Source organism: Haemaphysalis longicornis, unplaced genomic scaffold (genome assembly GCF_048455015.1).
Source record: "Haemaphysalis longicornis isolate Haplotype H1 unplaced genomic scaffold, Haemaphysalis longicornis Haplotype H1 scaffold_1, whole genome shotgun sequence".
NCBI classification, from domain to species: Eukaryota; Metazoa; Arthropoda; class Arachnida; order Ixodida; family Ixodidae; genus Haemaphysalis; species Haemaphysalis longicornis.
The window spans coordinates 133,725,953-133,740,512 of record NW_027526203.1 but is presented as its reverse complement, the minus strand read 5'-3'; the positions used below and the strand labels follow the sequence as shown (position 1 = coordinate 133,740,512).

General features: G+C 48.7%; 1 protein-coding gene across 4 annotated transcripts in view; it reads left to right on the top strand.

Moving 5' to 3' along the window:
• Positions 1-4,872: 4,872 nt before the first annotated feature.
• The window catches only part of LOC144180465 (metallophosphoesterase 1-like), a 71,509-nt gene continuing 61,821 nt past the window's right edge, over positions 4,873-14,560 (top strand). For all 4 annotated transcript variants that reach the window (XR_013324429.1, XM_077708816.1, XM_077708809.1 and 1 more), the window contains exon 1: positions 4,873-5,103. The gene's annotated coding sequence lies outside the window, so the exon portion shown is untranslated. The remainder of the gene's footprint in view (positions 5,104-14,560) is intronic.

Below are 14,560 nucleotides of genomic sequence, written 5' to 3'. Positions count from 1 at the left end.
GCAGCGGGACGAACCGCTCCTAGTGTGGATGGCGCTCTCGCGTCGTCTGCGTTTTCCCGTTGCGTGCGGCGCAAGATGCGTGCTGCACACAACAAAACAACCAATATGTGTGCTCGTTTGGCAGTAAGCAAAGACATAGTTACCTCTGCTTGCGCATTTCCTCTGGAAACGCAATAATCAGTGGCCGTTGCGGGTTAATGCGCTGGTTTAATTCCACGAAACATCTTCGCCCTGGTCACCGCTTGAGTGTAAAACGTGTTATAAACATTGCTTCCACACATTGCGCTTTTCTTATTGTTGAGTGCAGTCGTCTGCTGTTTCGGGAACGTCGAAGGGTTCTTTTTGAAGGTGGCGTGGTGATTATTTAAAGGATAAGAGTTTAGTACGCGAAACGGGTAAGAAGCGACAAGACCTGTGCATACGCGTGAAAATTCCACACCCTTGTAAAATTCCGCTGTGTCCTTATAGAAAGAAGAACCAAACAAAAACATTTACACTGCACTTGACCCGTGCGTTATCGCCCATACATTACCGGACACGTATTTTACACCCGCAAGCGCCTGTGTGATCGAATTCTTCCCGTACCTTTTCTAAAATAAATACCATTTTCGGACAGTCGTTGTTTATACTGAGGATCAGGAATAAACATTTATTAAATTGTATCGAGTTGCTAATTTTACGTATTATTTAAAATACGTTTCTATTTCCATTTCCATTTCTATTTCTAACACGTTCCAATCCTCAAGAATTAAATGTCAAGACAAAGGCGATGTTCAGTTTACAAAACAAAGTAGTTACCGGGAACCCGTTGTGCTGATTCGCAATGAGAAATAAAAAGGAAACGTTTACTACATGTGCAACAGCACCACTTCATTTGCCATCTTTAGGGTTCGTAAGCGACCTTATACGCAAGAATGCAAACACATCTCGCTGTTGCAGGCACCTGTTAGATTTTAAAAGGAACGCAAATAGTCAACAGAGCAGCCGTAACAGAAAATTCATGCTCACTGTGAGGTCCCAGAAGCTTGGTTTGCACACTGTAAACCTGCTTGTCACTTTGCGAAAACCTAGCTAAACATGAGATGTTGATTGTACTGCGTGCGTTGACAATTCAATTCGCAAGTTAACTTGGAACGCAAGCCGTAAATAAGTGATCCGAAACCATCAAACCTTCCTTCAGAATCGTTAAAATTTCACTTAAAAGACCCGTTAGAGCAGTTACATTTATATCTCTGCGCTGATCAAAATTCAGTAATTTTATGTTTCCTTTTGAACACAAAAAAAAAATATTGTAAGTTATTAGAAAGAATTTCGGGGCAGTTAAGTAGCGTTACCATTTCAGGGCATCCCACAAATGCAAGAATGCGTACGTCATGCTACCAGTGAAAGCGATTGAGATTGCCGTTGTAAACTGAATTTCAGAGATCGAGGCTTCCTGATTTGTTTCTTATAAAGCTTTTATTGATGGCTCAAAGCCATAGTCTGGAAAGATCGAGCTTGCTACGAGCCACAGCGTACAAGTTCATTGTCACAATTATGGCCGTTCTGAGATTCCCGATGAGTCGTCGCTTTTTTGACGTAGTAATGAAAACTGACTGCCACTTCCATGCTATACATTGAACGTTGAGGAACCGAACTACAGCATACCACTCTTGTTTGCACCTTTCGTGCGCACATACGGCAGGAAAAAGGCACGAAGCGCGCCCACAGTGTGCATTCTTATGGGCTGCTCAGCGGAGTATCCACACTAGCAGCGCGACGCTGTCGCCACCTACATGTCGAGCTCGCGGCGAATACTTTCCAGAAACGCCGAATTAGATCGAGAGCTCTGGCGAGGGAGGGAGGTCATGGACACGATCGATATCCTTCCCACCAATTTACGCACCTGTCGTCTGCTGCTGTGCATGCATTGCCGCATAGGGATGGAAGGGCGAAACACTCTCCATATCCAGTCATACACCTAAGGTTGTTTGTTTTCGGGTCATGTTTTTTTTAATCGGGGGACTAAAACTCCGGTGCTATTTTTCAAACGGATAATCGGGGATAAATCGGGGTTTTTTGTAATACCATGGCGAAGTACGGGCTTTTTTGTGTTAAATCTAGCAACGTAAGACTCAGTTTATTTTATTGGTGTGTATTGCGAGCTTCTAAACTCTAACGCGTAAAAATTTGCGCTTGTTTCAAGCTGGTGATCGGGGGGATACCAGGGTTTTCTACCAAATACTCTCCGAAATTTCCCGTTTGTTTGGAAACGCATAAGTAATTATGACAGTAAAGAGCATTGATAACTTCTAATTTTATTCGCAAAAGCCTGGTGATCGATTTTTAACACGATAGTGTTTTATTCCCGGATACACAAAGATTTCACTGACGTAATATCCGTCGCGGAAATGACGCCAGTACAACGAAGCAAGCGGCCTGTAAAGGGTGCACCCCTGCACACAGGGTCTTCTTGCGGGGAAGCAACCATTAATACGAAAGAGTACGTTATACTTAGGGTTGTTCGTTTTCTGGTTTTACATTTTAACACGAAAGTGTTTTATGCCGTGATGCACCAACATTTCACTGACGTCATATCCGTCACGGAAGAAAACTCCCCTCAGCCAACGTGCTGCTGACACCCGCACAAGAGCACATGTGGAGACTCCAAACGAACACCTTTCCGAACCCAGCCAAGCTCCACCTCATCCACCCTTCCCTTTACCCCTCACCAAACTGTAAAGCATGCGGAGCCCTGGCCACCCTTCCCCACATCATATGGGGATGCATCAAAGACCCTTTCCCCCCCATTTCCTCCAATGAGCAGTGGGAGGAGGCACTGGCGAGCTCAGACCAGGAGGTCCAACTCTCCCTGGTCACTAGAGCCGCCGACATCGCTGCCCGGCACAAACCGGCAGCCACAACCGCCGTCTAACCGCGCAAGCTCAATGAAGTGCTTTCTCTCTCTCTCTCTGTCTCCGTCACGGAAATGACGCCAGTACACCTTTGCCGAAACGACCCGCCAGCAGGACGTCGCTCTCCAAGCGCACCCACAAGGGACAAGACAGCCGCCGACCCGCAGATCATGCTCAGCTGCGGATTTCGCTGCACATTTCCCTTTCGCGTTTCATTCATTCCTATGACAGAGGAATGGACCACAATTTTTTACACATCCTTGTTTACATACACTTTCCCCTGCACGCGCAACATGTCGGTCTCCCTTCGAGAGTTCTCCCGACATCGCAGATTCTGTCAGCCAGACGCAGCAATGTCAGCGCAGCGTTTGCCAGCCTGAAGTAACCAGCAGTAGGTTCATGCCAATTCGCATTGCGTTCGAAAGATGTGTTTGTGGGGCTTGCTTCCACCAAGTACTGGTTGAGAACGGCCGACCGTCAGCCCAGGATTATGCAGATCGATACTTTGAAAGGGTTCGTTCGGGGAGAAATCGGTCCTGAAACATGTTCGGGACGTGAAAATCGGGTAAAATCGGCTTTTACCTGAAAACGAACAACCCTGCATATACCCCGCATGGCGTACAAGAGAAAGGGAACAAGGCCGGCTTCTCTTCGAACTCAAATAAAACAGCTGGGCGCGGCCACATGATGGCAGCAAAACGCATAAGTACCGAAAACAGAAGTCATAGTATTGGCAATATCACTGAACAAGCGAACCCGCCGCTGTGACTCAGTGGCTAAGGCGTTGTGCTGCTGAGCACGAGGACGCGGGTTCGATTCCCGGCCGCGGCGGCTGCTTTTCTGATGGAGGCGAAAAGCAAAAACGCCCCCCGTGTGTACGAGATTTCGGCGCACGTTAAAGATCCCCAGGTGGTCAAAGTTGATCCGGAGCCCTCCACTGCGGCGCGCCTCATCGCCTGAGTTGCGTCGGCGCGTTAAACCGTGCAATCAATCGGTCAATCATTGAACAAGCAAAAATTTCATAACAATACAACAAGGCAGAAAAAAAATGCGTCGAAATATATAGGGAGCGCTCTTGCATCTGAAGCAGCGGAGAGACATTATGGAATGGAAATATCTGCCACCGGGTTAGTGGAGTAGCCATGCAGTTAAAACAAAATAAATGACTTGGCAAAAAAAGCATCAAAAGAACAATTTCAATAAAACGTACGTAGGTGGTCCGATAACGCGGCAATGGCGGTCGGTAAAACAGAGTTCGATAAACTGTCCAGGAGCCGTTCGGCAGAGTATCACGACATTCGAATCGCAACTATTGCGTTCTTCAGATTTATCTCGATGCAACATACCGCGAAAGTTATTTATATCTTACCACGACAGTCCCGGCCCTGTAACAATTATTTACACAACCTGACACTGTTTATATCAAAAGCAATGTACTAAGCGCACGTCTAGAGATCCCGGAAGTGGAAGGGGGGGGGGGAAGGGGGAAGAATGGGTTTAAAGCAATGTAACGTTAATGCCACTAGAGCCGCTAAATAAGCTACGCTTTGTTTAGTAACACTAAATGCCATGCCACCGCCAAAAAGGATTTCCGCAGCGATGTGTTTGAATATTGTTGTACATTCTTTACCCTTCGTTGATTTTTGTCGAAACTTGTTTTCTTTGCTCCGCGATGGTACGGGCTGTCAGTCTCCGTAGCCCGAAAATCTGCTATGCACACACTGGACTACTGTCACGAAGTTTGGGTGCGTGAAACTTGAGCTTTTTCCACAACATACGGCGTACCGGGCAAATATTTCATACGAATCTTGACGTCTTTATTAGGTAAGAACTTGAAGAGGTCAGTGTTCTGCGACGATTACCTTGAGTGAATTCAAAACGCGCGCCACGGAATTGGTGGCGGCTCCAAGCGTGGTTCTGTAGAAGCTTTCCGCATCGACCGTGCGCGCGGGCGTTTGCGTGAGCGGCATGAGCGGCGTGAACTTGGCGCGCGTGTGGCGGCTCCGTCGCTCCGTCGTGGTGCTCGCAGGAGCTGCTGTGAGGCCAGGTCCCGTTTGCGCACCGCCGCCTGTACTTTGGATACAGCTGCTGTAGCTGCAATAGGATGACAGTTCGCCGCAGGAGGCATTGGAGGGGCAGCATCGCCCCTGTGCGGGACGTTGAGCACGGCTCTCCGTTCTTACACTGAGACGGAATCGGCTGTGCACAGGTGAATCACTTCGTTTGTTTGCTTGCAATGAATGCGCTATTTCCGTTGTGCGTGAAGACAGGTCCTTGCTATGACGTACCGCCATGCACGATTAGTGTGTCGCGTATTGCGAGGAGATTTGAGCTCGCGCACTGTGCATCGCGTAAACCGATAGCTCATATGACGAAGGAAGTGCGGCTTTCAGCCTTTTAGAGGATTTTCCGGTACGTTTGGCGCGGTCGCCAGTCCGTGGCAGACGTACGAGTGGCACCAAAGTCTTAGCGACTGCCTTTTTTCGTCCCCCTCTAGGTTTGTCACATCTTCAACTGGGCCGTCACAAAGGAAGGAACAGTACAGGAAAGGCAGGCTACAGGCAGAGTCATTCAATGCTTGGTTGTTTCATATAAGGACAGTGGGCGCCGCTACTGGCGCCACCGCCGCCCGAAGTGCGGCATTTTTGCCAGCTCTGGGCGTGCGAACGCTCGCTGCTTTTGGTTTCCGCGCGCTGATGAAGATGTAATTTTTTTCTTAGTAGTTAGCGAGAAATCGTCCAACCATCGTGTACACCACCTGCCTTCCATGGGGTTTTCTTTTACCAAATAAATTGCCGTAGACTTCGGCCGCGAACGGTAACTGCTTCCGCTTCCTCGGGCGCGAGCGTTGCGCCGTGATGTTTACAGATTTTAGCGCGCAGCCCTCTGGCAGCCGTTACTCGGAATTCGCGGCGTAGGCGTACGTCCGCATAACCGAACGACCGTACGAAGTAGTCAGCAGAAAGAAAGCTGAGAGAAGCGTCTGCGAAGGGTGAGGAGGAGGGCGGCACGCGCAGCTTTTCCATCCGTCGCCGCCAAACAGCGCTCTCCCCCTCCCTAGACGCTATTCCGTTGGCCGCTAATCCAAACCACGTGACATTAGCGCGAGAGGTTCAAACATGATTTGCAACAACACGCTGGCCAGTGGCGGCGACGCACTGCAAGATAACAGCAGAGTAGCGCGCACAACCATGCATTCACTGATCACGCGATCACTTCCTGAGACGCAGCAGATGTGCACCGTGACTGAGAACGCTGCAGCTCGCCCTGCACCCTAATTTCGCATGAGGTAGTGTAGTAATAGTCAGTGTGTTTTTTTTTAATCTACATTGTTTCTTTTCTTAAAGCAAAAGCTGTAACCACTATACATACGGTTACTCTGTTGTCACGGACTGTTGCGGGCCTATCGATAATACAATAAAAAATTATGCACCCCTCCGTCTAACGACGACGATGGTTGGACGCGAAGCTTTCTCGCAACAGATTCTTTGGTTGTCGTCGGAGTTTAGACTGCGCCGAAATGGAGCTATCGGATAGACACCGGCATCATAACGCGAGGGACCCAAGTTCGATTCCGGCCACGTTTTCGCGTTACAGATGCCATCAGTGAGAACACTAAAGCTTCGCTTAAAAAAAACTGAAAGGAGGCAAGTACACGTTTTTTATTTATTTATTTACTCTTGTACCCACAGCGCCTTTCAGGCATTACAGCGAGGGGGGGGGGGGGGGGTTTACAACACAGTTTTAACAGTGTGGTAGTCTGCAATAACACTAGCGTTGTTCGCACTACGCTACTTATTAATCTGTTGATTGCTCTGGAATTCGCAGAAAACACTGAATGAGATAGCACAATAATGTCATCGTTTGGACAAGTTGGTACATGAAAACATTTAAAAGCACTGCAGAAAGACAAAGGATCAAAACACAAAAAGATACATGATGCACCATGTGTCTCTCTGCTACAACGATTTTCAGACCTTGGAAATAAGAAAGCGCAAAAAGAATAAAACTGATTTTATCACACGCTACAAAAACATTCAATGTTACGAAGGGAGGCAAATGAGTGTGGTCCAGTGTACACAAAGTTACTTTTTTGCTGTGATGTGCAGCCCACAGCAGAAACAAAATGTTGTCACATAGCCAAGAACGATGCGAAGTTCTGCTGAATGAAGTTTATTAGAGCAAACTCGTGCTCTACAAAAACCTAGAATGAAAACAAACGTCGAATAACAAGTCCACAGTGCGACGTGCACAGGCGAACACCGAAGAAGGGAGTTGCACAGTATATGCTCTGCATGCATTATTCTCAGAATGTTATAAATTTCAGAACCATGAAATTAGATCTAGAACATTGTCGATAAAACAAGAAATCAAGTTAGTGGCAAGGTGGCACCCTTTCCCTATCAAACAATATTGCCTGATGCAAGGAACAACAAAAAGAGCAAACAGGCACTTCGCTTGATATACCAAATAAGAAAACTGGGCGTGGCCACACACGGTTACAAAAAACAAAACGAATCCCTAGCGATAGTTCGTGGAAATATGAAAAGTAAAAGCTTAAAGACATTACAAAGCTTTTTTTACATGTGAGCCTGAGCGCAAGGTAATACGAATTTGCGAACCGGTAATGAAGCACAGCTACTATCTGAATGATCTGACAAAACCCTCCATTAGCTGGGCATGTTGCTCACTTTGGCACACGTGATTGCCTATTTTTTTCCCGTGTGAGAAAATGCCGGCGGCACCGAAGAACAAAATGAAAAACCTCGGCAATCATTCCAGCAAAGTGGGTGGAGAAGCGATAGCAGCAGTAGCTGTACGACTGTCCAGCAAAACCTGCTCAACAATGCCCATGTATACATGCAGTTCATATACCAGTCTGCATGTATAGCAGCACATGCAGTTTGCTTTGCCGTAAATTGTTCCGCATGTCCTTCAAAAACTTGGAGCAGGTTTAGCTGTTTGGTGAAGGGGACCTGTAGGTAAACCCCCGACTTTACACGAATGAGGTCACTTGGTGACCATTTGCAAGCCTTTTAAAGATTCCACGTAGTGGGTGCAGCAGATCTTAGAAACGTTTTGGCAACATAGCCAGCCAGGTAGTCTAAAATGCACTCCTTCAGGCAGGTCCATGAGGGCCTCTTCCTCGCGGTCAGTTGTGCCAAGAGAACTTGTCATCCAGGAGAATGGCCACGGAGTCAGCCTGAAATAAAGTTTTCTTTTGTTTGCCTGCATGTTTGTACAAGAATTATCAAGTACGGGTAAATGATGAGCTTTGTGTACGTTCTGAGTAAACTTCTGTTTAGCAGCTATTTGGCTGCACATATATTCGAGATGGAGGAACTATCAATAGCTGTTTTGTTTTCAATATGGTATCGTACATGATTGGCAGGAGCAGCTTCCTTGTTAAAGAGGTCCTGCCGCTTGAACAGCAACTGTGGCTCGTCGCCATCAACTGGTCCTCACTTGGGTGGGCGGAACAGGCTGTTGACTGAAAGCCTTCAGTAAATAAACGGGAACTGTTCAACCGTTGGCTGCCCTCCATCAGCAGCAACCTGTGTCGCACTGCCAAAAAACCTCTGAAAGGGATGACAAGGGATTAGTCCATGCAGAAATAAAAAGCTTACTTGTTTACCTCAAGGGGATCCTGTCCGAAATTTCCCACCAGTACATACCAAAAACCGGGTCTGGTTTGGCGTGAACTTTTGTTTCACGGCCAGATGAGGACGACTCACGACGTCGCTTCTCTGGAGCCCTTCTTGTCAACGTCTGTGATTGCTGCTTCGGCTCTCACGCGGCTACCCGTAAACAGAACAGGGACTTTTCCTGTTGTACCCTTGTACCCAGAATGACATCCTGGGGCACAACACCTGTTTGGCATCATTGATGCACTACTTAAGTTGCATCACAATAGCGCGAGGTGCTCGTTACATTTCCTTCCTGCACACACAACTGACCGCGCCACCGTCGTTCAAGCCAGTGCGATGCCACCTGAGGAGTGCCCTCAATCAGATGGTGGCACCACCACGTGGCAGCCAAAGGCAGCCTATGAAGCCCTCCTATTGAGTTACAGAGCAATTTTGTGACCAGTAAAGCATTCAAGGCCCCGCACGGGGCACCTTGAGTATTCATGGTGACGGTGAGCAGCGACACCGCGGACCCCGAGCTCCCAACATAAGCCGTGTCCAACCGTGGCGATGTGTTTAAAGGTGAAGGGTAGAAGCCGTAAACGGTGGCCGTCGGAGCCTTGGTCAAGCTCCGGCCGATGGGCTCCCTGCCTGTCTACCAGGCAGGGAGCTCCGGGACCTCTTTGACTACCAGGGTAAGGTCAAAGGAGAAAGTACCCCCGTCTCCCTGCTTTTATACTATGCTTTATGGTATTGTCTAAAACCCCCCCCAACCGTGATCGGTCCCTGAAAAGGGGCCGCACCGAAGTATCCTTTCCTCCGTTGCCGTCGTTAACCTTTCCTGAACCGGACCATTTTTCTCGATTTCTTGTGATGGAATCCCTCAATCCAACCCACCCTCTTGCATCTCAGTCAGTCTTCTTGATCGCCAAGTATCTTGAAGCCATAGTAGGAAAATCGTATAAGTGCAAAAAACAAAGGTCTGGTGAACTCCTCATCGAAATAAATGACAAGCAGCAGTCCATGAAGCTTCTAGCTCAGACTAGACTGGCTGATCTAGACATCAGGGTCACACCCCATCGGAGCCTCAACAGCTCCCTGGGTGTGATATCCGAGACAGATCTTTTGAACGAAACGGATGCGGATCTCCTTGCCGGCTTGAAGGATCAGGGCGTCACTGCCGTGAGACGCATCACTATCCGCAGAGACGACAAGGAGATTCCCACCAAGCACATTATCTTGACTTTCGACCGCGCAGTTCTTCCACAACACATCAATGCAGGTTTTATCCGTTGCTCCATCCGTCCGTACATCCCGAATCCGCGGCGCTGTTTTAAGTGCCAGCGGTTCGGGCACGGTACAACCTCTTGTCGTGGCCGAACGACGTGTGCGAAATGCGCGGCGCACGATCATCCGACTGACAACTGTCCATCCGAAACCCTCACTTGTGTGAACTGCGGCGGTCCGCATGCAGCGTACTCCCGCAAGTGCGAAAAATTTCAATTGGAAAAAAAGATAATTAACATCAAGGTCACGGAGAACATCACCTTCCCAGAGGCGCGAAAGAGGTTCGCCTCTTTCCCTCTGGGGAGGTACGCCGACGCGGCTCGCCGGGGGGCGGAGCGGCGTCTGGTTTCCACAGGGACCCAGTTCAGCGAGTCTGACCTGGTCCCTCCCCCGCCCCCCCCTGGGTTGCCTCAGGCAGCCCGACCCGCCACCACGCCGCTTGCTGAGGCAGCAGCGGTTGTGGTGCAAACGTCTTCCGTCGGGACCGGTGCCGCTCCCGCCTCTGTCTCCCCGTCCTCCAGTGCGTTGGAGGGTACCGAGGTGATGGACACCACGGGCCCTGCACCGGTTCCCACCGCCACCGCACCGCCCGTGCCACCTCTGGCGCTCCGGACGCCCTCGGCGGTGGCGGCTCAAACGAAGGGCTCCCGAGGGGGGGCCAAGTCCAAGGGGCCCGGTCCGTCGGGCACCCCTCGGACATCCGACGACGATATGGATGTCGGGCCGTTCCTGCCTGCAACGCAGCGCAAGGAACGCGTCCCGACGCCAAAGCCTCCCGACAAGCCTAAAAAGGCGAGAGTCACAGCCCCGAAAGACGACACATAAACAAACACACACACTCCAGTAGCTCTCACACTAAATAATGGGAAGAGAAAACATAATTCAATGGAACTGTAGAGGCCTTCTTAAAAATCTTGACGATGTATACGAAATACTGCATGCTAATCAGCCAAGTGTTATGTGTGTTCAGGAAACACATTTGAATTCCAAGCACACAAATTTCTTGAATAGTTACATGGTCTTCAGAAAGGACAGGGATGGCTGCACACACTCCTCTGGCGGTGTGGCCATAATCGTCCGGAAATCCTTAGCATGCCACCCTGTCACCTTAAACACTATCCTTGAGGCTGTAGCAATACGCTTAATAATATTTAATAGGTTGATAACGGTATGCTCCATATACATTCCTCCTGATGTTACACTTTCGAGCTCTGACGTTGAGGCGCTGGTTGACCAGCTGCCCGAACCGTACATTCTAACAGGCGACCTTAATGCTCACAATTCTCTTTGGGGCTCTTCTCGTACGGATGCCCGGGGTCGCCTGATAGAGAGGTTTCTTACATCCTCTGGAGCATGCCTTTTCAACAATAAACAGCCTACATATCATAACATAGGACACAACACATACTCATGTCTTGACTTGGCTATTGGCTCCGCAGTTCTCTTTCCTCTTCTCGAGTGGGGTGTGGGAACTGACCCATATGGCAGTGACCACTTCCCCACCTCACTAACATACATAGGTAAAGGCCCAAGCAGTACATCTTCCCATAATCGGTTCAATGAAAGACGAGCTAACTGGAATACATTTACAGAGACATCCAAACTACACCACACATCCATAGGACACCTACACGTTGAAGAATCTACCCAACTCCTCACGGCGCACATCCTCGACGCCGCCGAAAAGTCCATTCCCCACGCCTCTGGTGCCCCGCGCAACCAGCGGAGGCCGTGGTGGAATGAGGACTGTAGGCGGGCGCGAGAGGCCCAGAACAAGGCGTGGGGTGTCCTTCGTCGGTACCCCACGTCGGGAAACCTCCTCTTGTTCAAACGGGCCAAGGCGTTAGGAAAACGTGTGCGCCGTGGGGCAAAACGAGAGAGTTGGCGTACATTCATAACATCAATAAACTCCTACACAGACACAAGGAAAGTATGGACACGAATACGTAAACTCAAGGGACAACAAACACACAGCCTGCCTCTGGTCAGCACTACAGGGGACACACTCGAAGACCAGGCTGACACACTCGCACAACACTTCCAACACGTGTCCAGTTCAGCACACTACACAAACACTTTCCTGAAACATAAAGCCTGTTGTGAAAAGAAGTTCCTACCTACGCGACAGCAACAAATCACAGACTTCTTACAACTCCCTGTTTTCACTACATGAGCTGAGGGCTGCTCTAAGCATGTGTAAACCCTCAGCTCCAGGCCCAGACAACATCACATACACAATGATACAACACCTGCACGCAGACACTCTTCTAACACTCTTACACCTATATAACAAGATTTGGCTTTCGGGGCACATTCCAAACTCTTGGAAGGAGGCTATAGTTGTAGCTTTCCTGAAGGAGGGAAAGGACCCGTCGTCCCCCTCAAGCTACCGTCCTATAGCCCTGACGAGCTGCCTGTGCAAGCTATTCGAGAAGATGGTAAATCGCAGGCTCGTGTACTTCCTCGAGTACAACGGTCTTCTCGAGAGCTGCCAGGCAGGCTTTAGGGTGGGGCGATCGACGAACGATCAGCTGGTAGCTCTTGACTCGTACATCAAGGATGCCTTCGCGCATAAGCAGTATTGTTTAACTGTCTTCTTCGACCTTGAAAAGGCATACGACACCGCTTGGCGTTATGGGATCCTTAGGGACCTCAAGTCATTCGGTGTATCGGGTAACATGTTAAACACTCTTGTTAGTTACTTGTCAGACAGAACGTTTCGAGTAAGAGTTGGTTGTGCACTCTCAAACGTTTACGTGCAAGAAAATGGCGTGCCACAGGGTGGCGTGTTGAGCTGCACTCTCTTCATAGTAAAAATGAACTCTCTTGGTAAGGCACTGCCACCTACAATCTCTTATTCCATGTATGTAGATGACGTGCAGATATCCTATAAATCATGCAATATGTCAATCTGCGAACGTCAAGTCCAGCTTGGTGTAAAGAAACTTGCCGGCTGGGCAGACAAGAATGGTTTTAAATTAAATCCTGTAAAAAGCTCCTGCGTTGTGTTCTCCAGGAAGCGCGGGGTCCATACGGACCCAGACATTACTCTTAATGGCGTGTCGCTTCCTGTGATCAAGGAGCACAAGTTCTTAGGTGTTGTGTTTGACCAGAAACTCACATTCATTCCACACATCAAGGAACTTAAACATAAATGTCTGAAAACAATGAATATCCTTAAGGTTCTCTCCCATCAATCGTATGGTTCCGACAAAGAACTCCTACTACGGCTCTATACTGCTTTGGTTGGGTCTCGTTTAGACTATGGCAGTGTGGTATATGGGTCGGCGACTAAAACAGCGTTGCGAATGCTTGACCCAGTGCTACACTTGGGGCTTCGTCTCGCCTCGGGTGCTTTTCGCACTAGCCCTGTCGAGAGTCTGTATGTCGAGTGTGATAAGTGGAGCCTTGAGAACCAACGAACGTACATGGACTTGCTATATGCTTTTAAAATTTCATCACTGAATAATCACCCTTTTTATCCTGTCTTTAACGATACATCATCATCTCTGCTCTTTGCAAATCGCCCATCCGTTCCTCTGCCCTTTTCACTGAGAGTGAGAGAGCGAGCCTCGGACCTCAGTGCTTCGTTTTTAGATGTGTACAGGTCATCCTTTTCTAACAGTTTACCGCCTTGGCAAGTTCGCCCTGTGTCGTGTGACCTCTCTTTTATGAGACTTGACAAAAATCGTGTACCACGAGCTGCAATACTGCAGCACTTTCTGTCTTTGCAGTTTAAATACACATGTGCAGAATTTTATAGTGACGCTTCTAAATCCTCCAGTATGGTGTCGTGCGCTGCTCATGGTCCTAATTTCAATGCAGCCAGAACCATGAGCGTGCACACATCAATTTTTTCAGCGGAAGCGTATGGAATTTTACTGATTGTACGACACATCCTTGAAAATCACATTCCCAATTCCATCATATATACAGATTCTTTGAGTGTTGTTCGCGCACTGTCATCGCACAAGCCCCCCAGAAACCACATAGTTAATCTTGTATTCTGCACTATCATGTCCGTGTATGCACAAAAGCATGAGGTGGTCCTCTGCTGGGTCCCAGGACACGCAGGGATCTCTGGGAACGAGTTGGCAGACGAGAGGGCCGGTGCGGCTGCACTCAGGAACACTGTGGACATTACAACGGTACCCTACACAGACCTCAAGCCACACATAAGACAACACCTGCGCAGAACATGGCAAACACACTGGGACGAACAGACAGACAACAAACTACATGTAATAAAGCCACACTTGGGACGGTACACAACTGACTCACACAACAGACACACGGAAGTCGCCTTGGGTAGGCTGCGGATAGGGCACACCCATGCGACGCACTCGTATCTGCTGACGGGATCTTCTAGACCCCGGTGCGGCAGGTGCGGAGAGGCCCTATCCGTAGTGCACATACTAATCACATGCAAGGCACTTCACACAACACGACACAAACACTTCAGAGAACTCTACAGACAACATATTCCCCTACATCCATCGTTTTTCCTAGGTGATGATGCCATTGTTTCCGTGAAACGTGTGTTTGAGTATTTGTCCGACGTCAAGTTTTTAAACCTCATCTCCTATCACGCATAATCATATCTGGCCCTATACACCAGCCATCACCATTGCCGTTAATTGATTTTATTGTTATTTTGGCTTTAGTAGCCTATATTTTATTTTAGATACTTTTGTTTGGCGCTCTTTGCCCCAGCTGGCCTTGCGCCAAAAAACTCTAACGATCATCATCAAA